The 18,206-nt window shown below is 49.0% G+C and overlaps 1 protein-coding gene across 1 annotated transcript in view; it reads right to left on the reverse strand.

The window, feature by feature from the left end:
• The window catches only part of LOC149346336 (uncharacterized), a 36,188-nt gene extending 24,224 nt beyond the window's left edge, over nt 1–11,964 (reverse strand). Inside the window, exon 1 of the mRNA XM_089585383.1 lies at nt 11,839–11,964. The gene's annotated coding sequence lies outside the window, so the exon portion shown is untranslated. The remainder of the gene's footprint in view (nt 1–11,838) is intronic.
• Between the last annotated feature and the right edge of the window lie 6,242 nt (nt 11,965–18,206).

The raw sequence follows: 18,206 nt of genomic DNA on the forward strand, positions 1-18,206 counted from the left end.
GAGTTGCCGCTCCGGCTACGTAGGTACGCAGGAAAAGGCTCTCTGTTCTGTCTGCCGAGCGACCCCGAGCAGCGTAAAATATGGAAGCGCGAGTTACCCCGACAGGAAAGCGGTGGATTTAAATTCGTCTCCAAGGATGTCCGTGTCTGTGGGAGGCATTTTGCCCCACGGATTCGGTCTCACAAGTCTGTGATCAACGGAGAACCAGTGTCGCTGCAATGCGACAAACGGAAACTCACGCCCGGCGCTGTCTCACGGATATTCGAAGGCCTACCAGCGTACTTGGGCACAAATCTGTGACGATGTTATATTTCAGACAGCTGTACTCTTCAATGTTCTGGCGGCTTTTGGTGCGAAAGCACTATTTCATGGGGTAAAACCCAACCAAGGACGCGGGTTCTATCCCGGCCGCGGCGGCTGAATTACGATGAAGGCGAGATTCTGCAGGCCCGTGTACTGTGCGCTGTCAGTGCACGTTAAAGAACCCCAGGTGGTCGAAATTTCCGAAGCCCTCCACTACGGCGTCCCTTGTAGCCTGAGTCGGTTTGGGACATTAAACCCCAATAAACCAAACCAAACCAACCAAGAATCTTGTGGCGTCCCTGAATTTAAGGGTGCAGAAATAAAATAAATACTGCCGCGACTGGAAACTTCGAACCCCCGGAGGCGCGAACGGATCAGCTTCGCTGACCACAGCACGAGAGCAGCAGCCGATCGCAGCAGCCGATCACGCCTCGTGTTGTTGTTGTTGCCTCAAAAACGATGGCACATACCCACAGTGGGAGATTGGCCAGGGTTTCGTGCAGACCCAAACAGGAAAAAACTAAACTGCAACACACTCTCGTGCTGCGCGCATTGTACACTGTCGTCTTCATCAATGTCCGCCTTCGGAACGAACACATCAGACCAGCTTAACCTCGATCAGAGCTTAACTTCAGTCTAATATCGTCGCCAGACGTGCAAAACACATGCGTTCGCACGTCTGATCGGTTTAACCACGTTGAACCCCTAGCGCTTTTTATTTTTTGTACATGTGTCTCCGTGATTTATATCATTGCTCATTTGTAGTTTATTGCGTGGCCGCTCACAGCTTGTCTCTTATTTTGGTAGCGCGAAGCCAGCACATGAGCAATAAACAACAAAAATTCACAATTTCCTTGCACTCGTCAGCGCCTCCGTAGTCACATTGTGACAAAGTGCAAATAAATGGCTTATGTAGCAAGAGTCTTCAGCAGCTGGCTTTGCCGCCTCCGAAAGTGTCAGCAAAAAAAAAAAAATCTCTGCCTCTCCCGTAAACGAGAGTAGAGTAAGCATGAAATGTTTACGGGCCTAATGTCATCTCGGTGGACACCCGAACCGCACCGTACAGGAAGGGAGGAACGCCACCACCCGTTCAGCGCGATGCCTTGCCATTTGAACGCAAGGTTTTTTGAGGAAAGGAAATAGCGCAGTAATTCTCTGCCATCTCGGTGGACACCCGAACCGCACCGTAAAGGAAGGGAGGAACGCCACCACCCGTTCGGCGCGATGCCTTGCCCTTTGAACGCAGCGCTTCTCCCCCGGATCACGTATGACAACGAAGTGTAACATGGCATTTATGTGCTTTTTGCACGCGTTATTAGAAATCGGAAATTATAATTCTGTGCATTATCAAACCCACAGCTCAAATGATATCTTGATAAACATTGAGAAGGCACTGGCAGCAGTTATTTTTTGTCTCGTTTGGAGACCAACCGGCGCTTGCATGCCGGTCGCGTAGGAGGGCTTAGAGAGTCTCGTTAAGTCTCGTACGGTGCCCGGATGTTCTCGTTTTAGAGCCCGGATGACTGGAGTTCAGTGCCCGGATGAGTGGATTTCAGTGCCCGGATGAGTGGATTTCAGTGCCCGGATGAGTGGATTTCAGTGCCCGGATGATGGCTCTCGGTCTCGGCGTGACGTCACCACACTGCCGACAACGGGAGCTAAAAGCATTTCATGCTTAAAAGAAATTGAGATAGCACCATCAAACTACCGGTGCATTCGCCATGTGATCGCTTTTGCAGCGCGCACTCCAGTCCTTAAAATGCCGCCATAACGTCTTGTTTTCAGCAGTATTGAGACTGCAGTACTTCTCACAAGGTAAGTGCCAGGCTTAAGCAGCCGTGTGCACTTACATGAAAGCGAGGACTCGGCCGAGACAGGCGCAACCCAGACACATACAGATATGTTACTGATCGCTACGCTAGATCTTCCAGAATGACGTTGTAGGCAAGTTCCGGTAAAAATGAATGCGAAGGCTGGATCAATGTACAAAAATCGCTTTTGTACATCGCAAAAAAAGCAACGAGGGAAAGTAAGCGCGTTAATTGTTTGCCAGAAAACAGCCGCTAACAAGGTTTACTAGCGGCCGTCGTCGATCGCACAGGGTTTTTAGTGTCTCGATGTTGCAGCGAAGTTTTAGGGTGATAACCAGTAAAGTAGCGTCCATCCTAAGCCCAAGTACTGATCCCTGGAAAGCACAACTACCAAGCAAATATGAGCCTGTTGGCCGGAAAGCAGCCGCTGCGAGCAGGGCGCGCGCAGCGACTCGTGGCCCCTCGCCGACAGCCGCGCCACTAGCGGCGCGCGCTGTCCCTATATGAAGCTTTGGAAGGAGTTTCGTGACCAGAAAAAACATTTAAGGACTATGCTATAACCTAATATGACTCAACTCAGGGTAGTTGGTCACACACGGTTAACCCTCGCCGCCAGGAAAAGTGGAAAAAACGAAGAAGAGAGGAGGATACAGGAAAGTTGTAAGAAAGGAAAAAGGAAAGTGGAAGATAGAGGGGAGGATAGGAAAAGGCGACTACCGATTTCCCCCGGTCGGGTCAGGCCGGAGGTGCCGTCTACAGGAAGGTGGGGCCAAAGTGGTGTGTTGCCTCCGCCGAGGGGCCTTAAGGGTCCAAACGCTCGGCATTGGCTCAACCACCAGGATACCCTTTTACCCGGACACAGCGATGCCACGCACGGCTAAGCGCGGATGCTCGGGTCCGTGGTGACGAATTGCTCACCATCATCCCTCTGCGGGGATGTCCCTGCGGATGCTCGGGGTACCCCGTGGTGTCGCCACTCACCAACGTCTGCTGCTGCAGACGCCCCCCTGCGGGGATCAATACCTCTTGTAAATGGGCGGTTAACTTCATGGAGAATCAATAAGTGTTAGGCGATGTTAAGTGTACACTGATCGCATTGAGATTAAGGATTAGTTTAAATATCACAAATGAACAAAGACTTATTTGAGACCGAAAAAACAATAGCGCGAAATGGAAACAAACACAAGAAAGAATGACGCAGGACATGCACTAACTTCATCTGACTTCATTTTGTGCCAAGCCAGCAAATATATAGCAAAATAAGGCATGCGCAAAAAACAATAACAGGGTGCGTAAACAAAATCGCTCAAGATATGAAATCTCGGTCTTGAAAAGTATCGCCCACACAATCTGTTCCCGTCTTTTTTATGTTGAAAGCCTCCAAAACCTCCCCTGCCTTCGTATCTCTACTCCTGCTCAGAATCATTACCTCCACAAATCGTGGTTCACATTTCTTGCACTGCTTGCATCTTTTTTGCCCCAGCGCAAGTTCTGCCGCATGGTTACATACGAAGCATTCGGCACAGTCGTGTGAAGTATGTGCACCTCCTAGTTCTTTTAGCGATCGTGCATACTCAGCAGCACGGTCAATAATGTACCGCCGTGTTTGGCCCACGTAGGCTTCTCCGCACGTCAGTGGTATCTCGTATGCCACACCTGTGCAGCACAGGTGAGGTGTGGCATGCGGGATACCAATGACCTGTGTTTTGCGGGTTCACAAGCTGCGTAGCAACGGTAATGAGGGGGAAAAAAGAAATAGCAGTGCACAAGAATGTATGCCGTCCTAAAGCACACAAGTTGCAAGGATTGCCACGGTCATGAAGCGTCCACTTGAAATGAAAAGCAATTGCTACGAGTGCCCTCAGGCAGTGCTGCCAACCCTAGGGACATTTCCCTGGATCTACAGAATTTGGACAATGTTTAGGGGAAAAATGATTTTCTGTATAATCTAGGGAAATTTCATTTGTTCGGAGAGTTCTTTTTTTTTCTCTCTGGAAAGACAGTACAAGCCTCTCGTTGCTTTTTCTCTACATGTGACGTGGCCCGCACAACACCGCCGTGCGCTCGAGTAAAGCCTGTTTCACATGCCAGTGAATACGCTGTGTTGCTGCGGCGCAAAGGCTGTTTAGAGCCATTGCGGCGGCTGTAGCAGTCAGAGCGGCGTTGTTTCAACAAGCTGCTCTGCGCTGCTCTGAAAATTGAGCGCTGCGCTGCTCAATTTTCAGTTGCTTGAATACATGTGAACCAGCCTTTACTCGGACGTAGTCGGACATGTATGGTCTCTGATGTGGCCAGTGGCACCCGCTGCTGTGATCTGGCGCGCCAGTGCCTTCCCTCAACACGCGCGCCCCTTCTTCACGTTGTATTTGGAGCTCGCTGCACGACGTGAAATTCTTATATAGTAAGCATATCTGCATGTTTGTTTTGATAACGTCTGGTAATGGGGTAGCTGCATGATAAAACTCGGTACTGAACTACGCATAAATATCCGTTTTTTCACAATTGAACAATATTTGTCGTATCTAGGGAAATCTAGGGAATTTTTGGTTGCAAATTGTAGGATAAGCGGCTCTGGAGGTTGGCAGCACTGCCCTCTAGTACTGCCTGCCACTCGCAACAAAAGAATAATACGATAGTAAATTAGCACCCCACGTAATGGACAACGCAGCAAGGTATGGAAAGAAAAATGATACGTGCGACGTTAAGAGACCGGAAGCGGGAAGAGTTGGTGAGGAAACAAACGCGGGTTACTGGCATCTCAGTCGAAATCAAGAGGAAGAAATGGGCTTGGTCTGAGCATGCAATTCAAAGGCAAAAGAGAAGGCAAGCGTACCAGAGGGCCACGGAAAGTAAGGTCGGTGGGTGAGAATAGAAAGTTATAGCATATCGTTACCGTGTTTACGTTCCCGTTTACCGTGTTACCGGACGCCAGACTTCCCGGTTAGCGCTCCGCACGCTAGAAGACGTTTTAGCATACCGTCTCTTGCGTAACAAGTTACAGTAGGGCGAAAACGAATGATGATGATGATGGCAGGTGCCCCAGCATTATTAACAGACAAAAATACGCATGGATTGCAAGCATTTCTTTGCAATGAGATGTTACATGCTCTTTAATCATCTTTTTCTCTCCGCATAAAGACGTGCACACAACTTTTCTGCTTACGGCCGGCTCAGCGGCTTTAAAAATACCCTGTCCAGTAGACAAGTTTACTGCACAGAACGCACTAAGCTTGCATACGCTGCGCTTACAGCGATGCGAACGCTTTAAAAACACGCAGCTACACTACCTTCTGTTTGCCGCGCGCAACGTCGCTTTTTTGGATGTTTGCATGCATGATTTGGATGTAAACATAGTGGCGCCATCTGGTGACAATAAGCCAAAGCGCTTGAACTCTGGACTGGCGAATATTTTTTTTCTCTGAATTTAGTGGTTAATATGACAAGCATTGCCAGAATATATTTTCTTTCAAGGAAAAAAATTATGGAAATGGAGGGAAATGTTAAAGCTGGCACAAAAACTACATGTTGTCGTTGCTACTTTGGCTACACACTCGGGTAGTTAGGCTTGACTGCTCTATAATCGATGGATTATCTCAAAAACATGGACTAGTTGTCACTTAAACCTCAACGTATGAGTGAGAGTATGCGAATTAAGAGCGAATGCCTTCACTTAGAGCGAGAAATGGCGCCGAAGAATGCGGCGTCGATGCTGTATTTTGTCCGATGTGGCCGTGCAAGGCGCCGCCATGTTTGTTCACACGCGAACGCTAACTCTGTCCGCAACGTTGAAGCGACAGTGAGGAGAGCTCTATTAATATCTTTTTTTATAGCAAAATCCGATAGCTCGGCATTTCATGGCTTTTTTGCCACTTGGCCGGCAGCGAAAGATGCATTTATTTCTAAAAAATTTGGATTCGAAGTTGAAAAAGTTTTTCCCGCCGCTCTGATTGAAACTTGGAACTCTCTTCTGACGACACAGCAAACAAGGAAACAGTGACTGAACGAGAATGAAAGTGAGTGGACATGAGGGTGACTGAATGGTTATGAGCGCGAGTGAGTCTTTGTGAAAGCGAGTTTTAATCAGTGCGAGTGGTAATGAGTGTTACATGCAAAACAACAACAAAGTCTGCCGGAGCAGGTCGACCTCTTAAAGACTTCGGGGTTGCCCCCTTCGGTTTTGCTGGAGGTGCGTGAATCCTTGGGGAAAAAAATGAAAAAGTGTTCAGAAAAAAAACGCATGACCAGTGGAAGAGGATAGGAGCAAGATCGAAGTGGTCCCCTACTCTAACAACACGTCACACCGGCCGAAAAAAGTGGCTCAAATATTTGGTGTCACTTTGATGTTTTCTGTCCCGCGAGAGCTTTCCGGTTTGTGCGCCCAAATTTATGGTGGCCAGCAGCAGACTGGCGCTTGCATCACTAAACACCAGCTGAAGTTCACGAAGTGCGCAGTGGAGGTGGTTTACTCCATTCCATTGTCCTGCGCCAAACAGACATTGGGGCAAACTGGAGCGTGCCTAAATGAGCGTTTAAGGCAGCACAGATCAACTTTGGGCTCGGGCACAGGCAGCAATTTATCCTTGCATGTCAAGGACTGCTACTGTTCCACTCGGTTCCACCTAGTCAGCATTATCGGTAGGGGGAAATCAAAACGTGAGCGTGAGCAGCTGGCAGCGTTTTTCATCAGGAAGAACAAGCAGATATGCGTAAGTGACCCTTCAAACACAATCACTGAAAAGGAGTTTCAATTTTTATCTTCATAAATCTTTCCCTCACATTGTCCAAAGTGTGCGCTTGCTTTTCAGGGAGTATGCAGGAATGGTACTCAATTCCTCGGAAAGAATCAGTTGTATGTCCAGCGGTGTTGTGTGTGTGAATCCTCCTGCTTGTCTTGCATCTGTGTCGCTGGTTCCACCTTTGCATATGCAAATCACTTTTCCTTGTAGTTGTAAGCGACCAACCCCGGGTATATTCTAGCGCATTACACGGAACCGACACACCACTGTACATGTCTGCCACATCCAAGTGTGTGGGAAGGTGACCTCTCGGCCAGCACAGGTGAAGGACGAGTTCATTCAGCCGCTCCCGTCTTGAGGGCAGTCTGCTTTGTTATCCAGCTGATACGGGTGTTGTATAGTACCGAAGGAAAAGGCCTCAAAGCCAGTTTGCATTGACCGCGGAAGTTGCCTTGCCTCTCTCTATCTGCCCCTGCCTTTTTCATTATTATTTCAAAATAATGCAGGCCTATGTGGCCCAGGCAGGAGGGGCAAACAACCTAACAATACACAAAAGAAACGAAAAACAACACAGCATCATTCGGCGATAACAAAAAGAAGATAAAAACAACAGCATTAAAAAATACAAAATGAGACAACTTAACCAAGGAAATGTTCTTCCAATGCGTTGCTAAAATTGCTATTTTGAAAAAGGGATTCTGGGAGCATGTTCCAATCGGAGATGGTTCGGGGGAAGAAGCTATACTTAAATGAATTTGTTCGTGCGAAGATAGGCTGCAGTGTGTGTTCCTTAGTGTGTCGTGTACGTCTGGTGGTAGAAGGTTGAACATAGTTAGGTATTGGAATGTTTACCTCGCGTGAAAGAATCTTACGGAGGAACAAAATTCGGTTTATTTTTCGACGGTCTGAAAGAAGTGGGATATTATTTTCTGCAATTACTTTGTGGGAGAATCAAATCTGCTGTATTTGTGGAAAATAAACCTGACTGTTTTCCTTTGAATGATTTCAAGGGAGTTAATGTTCTTTTTTGTATCCGGATCCCAAATAATAGATGCGTATTCGAGCTTCGTCCGAAGAAAAGTGTTATATGCCAAAAGCCTATTATTAGAGTGAGCGGAACTGAGTTTTCGTTTTACGAACCACAATGTTGAGATTGCTGAAGAGCATTGGCATATGCGATGCATATGCATATGCAAGAATGCGATGGCATATTTAACCTGGATGATTAATGACGTCATTATGAAGGGCCATGTTTGTGCCAGGGCTTGTCTGACGAAGGCGGGTTTTTGCTGAACAAGCCAACTAGTGCTGCCCGGGCAAAAAAGAAAGCGCAGAAGCCATACCCTGTTGGTTGTTGCTAATAGCTAAGCCTCTATATTTCCATACCGGAAGGCGGACAGGGTGGTTGCTGACTCTCGAAACCCAACGCTCCATTTTTTAGCCTCCTAAGGCGACAAAAGCGTGTAATTTGTTTTTTCTTGATGGTGCTCAATATCTTGAAGAACAGTATCACGACCACAAGCTGTGAACTTGGCATCTCCGAAATACGCGCATTGGGAGCAGTTTAAAAGTTTTCAGAATACCTAACGAAATGCGAACGGTGATAACTAAAAATGAGAACACCCTAGATGTGATACCAGCGTCTTCCAACGCTCGTCGACTCTTAACACTCGGCATATTCAGCTCTTACTGATAGCCCCCTTGCTATCGATTCTACGTCAATCACCGCGCTGATTAGTCTGACTGTGTCGAATGAAAAGGCATAGCCGATCCCTTCGTTGGGGTCAGTTTTCTGTGGCACTGCAGCCAAAGCTGGTAAGGGAATACCGGCCTTTGTCCCCTCGCCCTCACTGCGCCATGTAGCGCTCGGGAAACGAGGGTCGTTTCCGCTCGCTCTGGGAACGAAGCTTCTGTTGCCGACACAAAGGGTTCACCGCCACATTCTCCTCACTTGTCTAATCTTATATTTGCAAGGATTCGGTGGGGCAGTTCTCTAAGCTGTAAGGAAGGGATATAATCTTTTCTATAAACGTGTTGGCCTCGTCAACATCTTCAGGACTATATTCTACCGTGGAATGACATTTGCGCTTCGGTGCTCTAACCCTGACTGCAGTACCCTGCTTCGCCTTACGATGTATTTCGTATGCGGCGAGGTGTAGGAGGAACTCGCGCTCTTCTCTAATGAGCACGCACATAAGTAAGAACGAACTAAAAAATAAAAAAACATGTCCGCCGACATTATTAAATGGCGGTATTTCTAGAACACACTCCTGCAGAAGGCAGCAAAGAACGAAACATACCAGGCAACGAAACATGGCGCTTTACCCACATGTCTTATCCTGCAGCCGTATAACCAGCAGAACAGTATTAAATAATCAAGGCTGAGATATAACAGCAGAACTTTCGCTACGGTAGAAAGTCGTGAATCCAAACGAAGCAGCAGGCATACCAAACAATTCTCTACAAAAGCATTTCTCAACTGGCAAGACTTTTTGAACTCAATCTTTGCATATATTGCAAGATTTCAATGAAAAATAATAGGAGAGGACACTTAAGCTCCGCCTTAAAAGTATGACGCGACAGCGCAGTGGGTTAGGCTTTCCAATCTGAGCATTCTGACACGTTTTTCTATCGTTTCAATTAATTGATCAATTACACACAAAATTTCTTCCCAATTAGCATCAAGCATTGTTTTAATTCTGGGCATTTTGATACGTTCAAAGCCCCTTTTCCTAATTCTTCGTTTTCTTAATTAAGCAGTAAATTACAATGATTTCATTAACTCGTCCGCGCCTATCACACGAGTCAATCATCAATCACTAGAACCGCACATTACCATGATGCATTTTTTTATTTTTTTTTACACAGCGCACGATTATTTCCGGCACGCGTTGCCGACGGCTTTTCGAGCGAACGAGCTGTACACGCTGTCGCGTAATACAGGGTGTTTCACCTAAGATTTTCTGCAACTTTTAAAAATAAGCTATTTGAATTAGATGCGCGCTTTTTCTGGCATAGCATTGTCAGTGGTGCAGTACATCATAATGCAGCTAAGACGTGCTAACTAGCAGGCTTGTTAACCAATATTTAATAGTTAACTTTTAAACTATTACCGTTGGGCTCCTTAATTATTGAGAGGCATGTAGCCCACCGTAAGTAATGTCCATATCCGTTTTTAGAATTTCGAGAACGCGATTATCCTCGGCGCTGTGGCCCAACAAATTTTGGCTATTTCGACGAGCTGGAGAGGTTGCTTTGCCTGCAAGCTTCTCAAACCACATGTATTTTGGCGCGATGTAGGCGAAATTTGTTGGGCCACAGCGCCGAGGATAATCGCGTTCTCGAAATTCTAAAAACGGATATGGACCTTACTTACGGTGGGCTGCATGCCTCTCAATAATTAAGGAGCCCAACGGTAATAGTTTAAAAGTTAACTATTAAATATTTGTTAACAAGCCTGCTAGTTAGCACGTCTTAGGTGCATTATGATGTACTACACCACTGACAATGCTATGCCAGAAAAAGCGCGCATCTAATTCGAATAGCTTATTTTTAAAAATTGCAGAAAGTCTTAGGTGAAACACCCTGTATACTATATCCGCAGATCTCCCCCGAGCAGGATCGCTTTCTTTTTTTGCTACTAACGTTCTTGCTGTCGTCAAAAAAGTCTCAACTTCTCGATGCTAGTTACGGGGACGTTTCGGACGGAGCCTGTCCTTCTTCAAGACTGAAGATACAGGGTTCTTACTTCTCTCTTAAAGCGTGTGCATCTGTACAGGTGTCGCGCACATGAACCAAAACAACAAGCAAACGGTGCGGGAGGGAAGAACGGCTCAAAAGAAAAATATATATATAAAAATAAAATAACAACTGGATGTAAAAAAAAGAAAGAAAAACGGAACTGGAAGGGGGAGAATAGGCGTCGTCGCCCGCCACCCACGTTTGTGATCGCGGGGAGAAAAGACGGGCGGAAGAAAAGAAAAAAAGAGGGAAAAAAGAGAAAGGACGGGAGGGAAGCAGGGACGATGATCTCAGTCCCAGCACAACGCCAGCAGCCGCGAGTAAAGTGTATGGAGACAGAGTGGCGGAAGCACAGAATAGATTCGAGATGCAGTCGCGTGTTGTGGACATAAACGAGTAAACAAAATACAACAAAACAAATGTGAAAATGGCGCAGGACTTCAGCCACATGTAACTCCTTCGGCACGATAAGTCAAGACGGGCACAGTGGAATAGCCACACATATACGATTTACGAACATGCGCTAAAATGGTCCCCATGCTGCTCGAAGTGAGCGCCTCAGTTTACAGTTATGACGCCGCGAACAGTCACTGACCTCCTCGTTTCAACAAAGAACTGTCATTTTATTACGAGATTACTGCCATATCTTCGCTTTTCCCGACCTACACATGGGCGCCGCCATATTGCTGCACTACGGCTGCTCCTCTCCTTCGGAGAGTGAAAGCCAGCCAAGAACTCGTGCTGCACTAGGTTGGCACTCATACAAAACGAAGACCGCACGTTGCACTGGCAAAAGGAATTCGAAGGTGCTGCACTCCCTGAACTGATGCAGAAAGTGTAGCAAAACTGAAGAAACCTTTCATTGCGAGATGAAGGTTTTAGACCACCCATTTAACGCTATCAGCATAAAAACCGGTCGATAGTCAGCGCTTCTTTGTGTCATTCTTTCGTCTCGTGTCCTGTTTTTGTTGTGCTGTGAGAAAAAAAAATTTAGCGCTTTCAACGACACAGCAGCAGCCATTTTACTGCCTATGGAGCAGTGCAAAAGGCCGCGGCGTGTATAAAATACTATCGAGTGCAGATCCGGCCGGCACTGCCGATGCTACGCGCTCAACAAAATGGCAAAAAATGTGGCCAAGCGCTACACAAAAATCATTTGTCCGTGAGAAACCCTGGATGCTACAAGAAAATCTCTTAACCACCCAGCGCAACAAAGAACACTTTGGCAGGAACTTGTTTTCGCTTACCGTGAAGGTCTGGCAGGCAAGAAGACGTATGCTGCGCTATGGCCGCGCTGTGCCGAAGTCTTCTTCCAGAGTCCACGTGCGTGCGTCACTGCGGGCGACCGACCGACCGTCCCCGCAGCACTGCCGACAACCATTGGGCGTGAAAGCGCGTGTGGAGAGGGCCTCCAAAGACCAAACAAAGGGGAACGAGAGGGAGAAAGCTCTGGTGTGCGAGGAGGAACACCCACGTGCAACACCATCCCCGGTATCAGCATGGCTCGTCTAGACGCGCATTCTCCCGCTCTCTCCTTACAGCCTGAGCAGGCGCCGAGAGGACAAAGCATGTTTTTCTTCGCTGCCCCACCGCTGATCTCCGCGAGAAGGCGCTGCGAGCCGACCCTTCCTAACCCTTCCTGCGGCAGCGCGGGAACTCATTTTGGGCATTCGGCGCCCACGGGCACATTTTTGAAGCGAAAAGCTTCACCATAGGCTTCACTAAGCTCTTGAATAAACAGCGCGAACGAAGACGAGCACAAAAGACAAGAAAATGGACGACACAGCGCTGACTAACAACTGAGGGTTTATTGCTGATCACACAAGTATAAATACATAGATGTCGGCAGAGAGGAAGGTCTACAAAGTGCAAAAAAAAAAAACCATAAATGTGACAACAGCAACAGAAGCGCGCTAGAAATCAGCGGAGATTATCAGCCCCCAGGAGTGACAGCTCTTTTTCCAGTAGTGTTAGCGAAGGAGTGCTTACACATGTATTTCCCTGCTTGAATATGTTGTAGGCCTCGATAATTTCTCTCGCAGTTTTTTCCCGATTTTTGGCAATGACCTTGGTTTCATGATATAGCGGTACGCACTGTTTTTTATCTGCCTTTGCCCATTCACAATCCCGTCAATGAATGCCGAGGTGATCGGAAACTACTTTTGACACTTTATAGCTGTGTTCGCTCAGCCTTTTATTGATACATCGTCCCGTCTGTCCAACGTACTGCCCTCCACAGGGCAGAGGGATGTTATAAACAACCCCCTTATCACAAGGGACGAAGCGTGACTGGTGCTTAGTTGTGCACGTGTTTACCAGTCACGCTTCGTCCCTTGTGATAAGGGGGTTGTTTATAACATCCCTCTGCCCTGTGGAGGGCAGTACGTTGGACAGACGGGACGATGTATCAATAAAAGGCTGAGCGAACACAGCTATAAAGTGTCAAAAGTAGTTTCCGATCACCTCGGCATTCATTGACGGGATTGTGAATGGGCAAAGGCAGATAAAAAACAGTGCGTACCGCTATATCATGAAACCAAGGTCATTGCCAAAAATCGGGAAAAAACTGCGAGAGAAATTATCGAGGCCTACAACATATTCAAGCAGGGAAATGCATGTGTAAGCACTCCTTCGCTAACACTACTGGAAAAAGAGCTGTCACTCCTGGGGGCTGATAATCTCCGCTGATTTCTAGCGCGCTTCTGTTGCTGTTGTCACATTTATGGTTTGTTTTTTTTTTGCACTTTGTAGACCTTCCTCTCTGCCGACATCTATGTATTTATACTTGTGTGATCAGCAATAAACCCTCAGTTGTTAGTCAGCGCTGTGTCGTCCATTTTCTTGTCTTTTGTGCTCGTCTTCGTTCGCGGTGTTTATTCAAGATGCTTAACCAACTAGCCCGCCAAAACGTGTTAATTCACTAAGCTCGTCAACACCGCGCTTCGCGTGGGCCACCCCTGGGCGCCGCCGCGGCGCGCCCTCCGTCCTCCTCGCCACGTGTTTACCCTTCGCCGCTGCCAGCGGTTCTTATCGCGTTATCGCAAGGCGTTGCGATAACGCCGGGGTGGCGGCGGTGGACATAAAAAGGCCGCACGCCGCGGCGCGCGCTCCATCGCCACTTCTCCTCGCCACCGGTTTACCCCTTGCCGCCGCCGTCGCAAGGCGTTGCGAGAACGCACGTGTGAGCGGCGGCCGTAGAAGAGACGCAGGCATTCGCCATGGAAGGAAGAAAAGAAGACCCAGAAGTGGCAGCGAGGGAGTTTGCTCAAAATCTACACCGCTATCGTGGTGCTCCCAGTGCATTGTGCGCGAACTGCGACAGCCATGACGTCAAACAAAGCATAACTGCAAATTTTCGCTTGTATATCCAGGCTTAACCAGAGCTAAGCCACTGCCAATTTTTTTCACGTGTTTGACGGCGTTGGTTTTGTCGCTGTGTTTAGCTCGTGAACGAAAGGTCTGTCATCTGCCTCATGCTTCGCGCGTCTTGCTGACAAGGACACGTTTCTCAGCAAGTTTTCTGTATCGGACGTTTCATGAATATTCGTCCGACATACTTGTGTAGTGACGCTGCGCATATCATTTTGTGGCTATGGTGTACCGTTGTGTCGCTTTGCTTAAACGCGTGAACGAAAGGTTTGCCACGTGAAGTAATCTATGCGGCTGCCTCATGCTCCGCGCGCCTTGCTTACATGCTTGTGACGACGAACGACACAAGCAGTCCGCTGTAGAAACTTCAGCGTACTCAAGAGAATGGTGAACTTCACCATCCAGAGTCGTTGTTTCTAGCTCTCCTGGAAACGATTTCGGCGTTTTTTGAGAAGGCAGTATCTCCCACGATCGAAAAAATTGGCGGAGGCTTAGCATTACGTAAGCCTGGTAGGTTGCGAAAGCAAAAGCGCAGCGCCTCCAACTGAAGGAACGCAGTGCGCCGCATCTGCAGGTCACGCGTCGCTGCCGCTGCGCGACGACTCAAAGCGTCTTCGGTAATTTTTTTTGATATTTTGTTTGATGTTGTTGCGACTGAGCGAAAGAAAACAATCTGCAGCTGGTATGACGTCACAGCGGCAGTAGCGTCCCAGGTGTGCAGCGCGGCAAACACACACCGTAACTGCAGCCGGGCTCTCTGAAGGAGCGAGTTTGTCGCCCATAATCTACAGCTGGTATGACGTCACAGTGGCAGTAGCGCCAGAGGTGCGCGGCGCAACTGCAGCCGGGCTATCTGAAAGAGCGAGTGCAAGCCCATTGGTCGCCCATATTCACTCCTCTAAAGGTCAAACGTAACTGCGGCCGCGTCACGCGAAGGCTTGAAAGTGCGAGTTGTATAGGTGGTATGCACTGGCACGCAGCCGCGGCGCTGCGGTGCGCCGCCACCAGCCGCCATGATTGAGGTGCACGTAGCAGACGAACCCCTGCTCCGTAAGCATGTCTCCTTCGAGTGTCGCGTTCAGACTGCCGTTTGGAATCCGCGTGCATCGAAAATTCGGCCGGCAAGTCGCCGAGCGCTAGAGCCGCACGAAACACGTCGTAAACGAATGCCAATTTGATTGGGAAGCTGCGCTTGTTAGCGCTGCTCGAGCCGGCCGAGAAAACAGGCGCAGCGATGAAAGTTGGTTGCGTGTTTAGTTACCCTCGATTCCGGTATATAAGCTCGGATAGCAGTCAATGACAGCAGCGCTTGCGTGAAACCGGAGAGCCGCTTGTAGTTCAGGCCCATTCGAGGGGAAGTGATCGGTGACTCGGCGCCACTCGACAGCTGCGGCGCGTCTGCGGTGCTCCTTGAATAACTGTGGACTGTGTATCTGCGCAGAGGTGTTGATTTCCGAGCTGCACTACATATCTCACTGTGATATAACGTTTCATACTTGAATCTTAGGTTGATCTGCAAAATTCTTGGATGAAGTGCATCCTAAAAAAAACGCAGGACGGCCACCAAAGTTTGCTTAGATATGTTGAATGAAAGGATGTGACCTCGTGCTTTTTTTGGTCTTGAATTTCTGGGGCGTGCGCTTCGTTTTTCGATGGAGTCGTGGCCACCCAGGCGGCGTCCGGACGATGTGAAATTTACGCTTGCATCAGGGTGATCTGCATGGCTTGCGAGCTGCACGGCACACCCGATTCTTACCAAATCAGCTCGCAAATTTTTGCACCGTGCGCTATGTTTTCAGATGCTGACACGAAAAAGAGACACGATACTATAAGCGCGTGCTATCAAGTGTAAGCTAGCAGGTACTCTCGTGTCGAATTTTGTCAACATGGCGTGCACAGTGCAAGAGTGAACCTAGCCCAGTCTGCTGCCTTATAAGTGGCTGCTGTGACAATCTATATGAGCACCTTTGTGCAGAAGAACGACTGCTCCAGAGCGGTAAGAAGGCTTCCGATGTCCGGCTATGTGAGTGAGCGTTGTGTGCAGAGGACTCCTACACAAGACATAATACCGGCCCCTTTTGTCAGACGTTTACTCAGTGTGCTCATGCACCGCGGACGCCGCAGCTATCGAGTGGCGCAGACCTGAATGCTCGTCTCTCCGTAAACGGCCACCAGAGCGCTCCCTTCTCAGTCACCCGGGGCATAAGGCAAGGATGTCCTCTCTCCCCAACGTTCTTCGTGTTATGCCTGGATCCACTCATCCGGCGCATTAACAACAGCCCATCCATACGCGGCTTCCCTCTGCCTGGCCAGGGCCAAATCAAGGTTTCGGCCTACGCCGACGACGTGTCGCTTTTCCTCAAGGACGAGGATAGCTACGCCACTTTTTCGCGGCTGTTTCTCGAGTACAGCGAGATATCGGGGGCCCTATTGAACAGGGGAAAAAGCAAGGCACTAAGGTTTGGCACCTTCACACCGAACCTTGCGGGCGAGGTGGAGTGGGTGCAGGGAGTGAAAGTCCTGGCAGTAGTATTCCTCGCCAGCGGAGAAGTAGCCCGCGAAACCTGGACTAACCTCCGCACGAAGGCTGAGAAACGCCTCTCGGTGGCGTCAACTTTCCGCCTTTCAATGGCAGAGTGCTGCTATATAGTTAAGTCTACAATCCTAGCCGCATGTTTTTTTGTCGCCCGCGTCGCAAACCCACCGCGCACGTTTGCTCGCAGGCTAAGCTCGGCCTGTGGCTCTTTCGTTTGGGCGGGCAAAACCGAACTTGTGTCACGAATGTTCATGCGCCTTCCATCGTACATGGGTGGGTTTGGTGTACCTTGTATCCGCACCATGTGCAATGTGCTCGCCTTGCGAGGAGTACGAGATCTTTTACGCAACCCAGACTATCCCGGGAGAACACTCCTCACATACTTTCTGAGTACAGCGCGTAACGTGTTTTTTGCACAACACGTGGTTGGCCCTACAGCCGAGCAGCCGCCAGCATTTTTCGTTAACGTGCGTCGCACACTGGCATCGTTGTCTGCCAGCGTGCCTGATCTGGATGTTGATGAAACCCCGCCCTCCAGGATGTGTGAAGCACTAACGGTCGCTGAGCTGACCCGCGAACAACTCCAGAAAACGAGACGGGCACGCTGGCGCCAACTGACCTCAGCTGCGCTTCCTGCAGATGTCAGGGACTTCGGCTGGCTGCGAGGCTGGCGGGGCCTGCCCACAAGAGACCGCCTTGCGGCGTGGGGCGTGGCGCCCTCCGCCCGATGCCCGCAATGCGGTCTTTTAGAAACGTTGCGGCACGCTATGTTCGACTGTGTAGTGGCGCGCACCTTTTGGGTACTAGTGTCACGGATGTTTTTAACCCGCCTCGAAGCGCGCACTAGTTCACGCGAACTGTTTACAAGTATGCTGTTGTGGGTCGGCATGTTCGTTTTGTGGCGGCAGCGTGGAGCGGCTTCCTTAAATGGGCGTCCGCGAAGAGCAATGTTTCCAATGTTGCAGCGCCTCCGCACGCGCCTCTTTGAGCAAGCATGCGTGGACGCACTGTCAATGAGTGAGGCTGAGTTCTTGCGCAAATGGTCGACATATTTCATCGTCCTGCGCGGCGGTCGAGTGTCGGCTTTCTTACTGCCTTACTGACGTGCTCAGTGCTGCGTCACTGCGCATGTGGTTGACTGATCAGAGCATTGAGTTCAGCAGTTTTGCTTTGTATTTTTTTGTTGACATTAGAAAAAAATAAACTTCTCTTTATATACCATTGTTCCAGCTCCCGCCGCGTGGAGTATACCTCTTTCGTCCCCGTTAATACATCGACGCCGAACACAAGACGTGGGACACCGTTCTGCCGTACGTGATCTTTGCCTGTAACACTGCCGTACAGGAGACTACCAGGTTTACTCCATTCCAGCTTGTATACGGCAGGAAGCCCACAACAACGTACACTCGACGCAATGCTCCCGCACGTTTCAGACGAAGGCAACCACGACGTCACCGCCTACCTTGATAGCGCCGAGGAAGCCCGAAGACTTGCGCGGCTTCGCATTACAGACCAGCAGCACGCCGACACTACAATCTGCGCCGAAGAGACGCATTACAATTAAGCCAGGTGATCGTGTTTGTATATCGACGCCAATTCGCCGCCATGGATTGAGTGAAAAGTTGCTTCGATACTTTGGCCCGTACAGGGTTCTTCGTCGCATCGGTGACCTCGACTATGAAGTCATTCCCGACGGCACTACAGCATCTC

Source organism: Amblyomma mixtum, chromosome 4, assembly GCF_055824585.1.
Source record: "Amblyomma mixtum isolate Tamu chromosome 4, ASM5582458v1, whole genome shotgun sequence".
Lineage (NCBI taxonomy): Eukaryota > Metazoa > Arthropoda > Arachnida > Ixodida > Ixodidae > Amblyomma > Amblyomma mixtum.